This window comes from Grammomys surdaster, unplaced genomic scaffold (assembly GCF_004785775.1).
Source record: "Grammomys surdaster isolate TR1022 unplaced genomic scaffold, NIH_TR_1.0 311, whole genome shotgun sequence".
In the NCBI taxonomy this organism is placed as follows: domain Eukaryota; kingdom Metazoa; phylum Chordata; class Mammalia; order Rodentia; family Muridae; genus Grammomys; species Grammomys surdaster.
Window position 1 is genome coordinate 204787 of NW_021604730.1, and position 725 is coordinate 205511.

Sequence of the window (725 nt, forward strand, 5' to 3'; positions counted from 1 at the left end):
CACCAAGCATATCTCTGGTTTCTCTTTATTTTTATAAAACACAACATGGATGAAATAGAATTGTAGAGTAGGCCCTGAATAGCACATCTTACATCTGAAGGACACTGAAAGGTTTTATAGTTACATTAACCAGTAAGTTACTTTTTATTTTAAGTTAAATTGAGTGGGGATTTTCAACCACTTTCAACTAAAAAGAGATAAATGCCAGACTTTATTTCTGAACTTGGTCTTATTTTGAAAGTCCCAATTTGACTCACCAATTATTGTGGTAAATCGCACCATCGTGCAGCAGGTCAATGCCAACAAGAAACCCACAAGTTACTGCTATAGCTTAATTTTCCACAGTCCTCGTTATAATCTAATATTGAGCTTAGATATGTTTTTACTTCAAGACAGAGTCTCAGTATGCAGCACACCCCAGAAGGGCCTGAGTTCATGATCCTCTTGCCTCAGTTTCTTAAGTGCTGGAATTAATGACCTGTGTTACCACACTGGGCTCAAAATCTTTATAATTTCATTCTGATACAAAGTCTGAAGTCCTTGATAACAAAGACTGGATAAATTTAGGCATATTTTTTTATTTACAATTTTTCATACAATATATTTTGATTACATTCTCCACTCGACATTTCCAGATCCTCCTCCCTTCCTCTCTACCTACTCAGTTTCACAGGCTCTATCTATCTATCTATCTATCTATCTATCTATCTATCTATCTATCTATC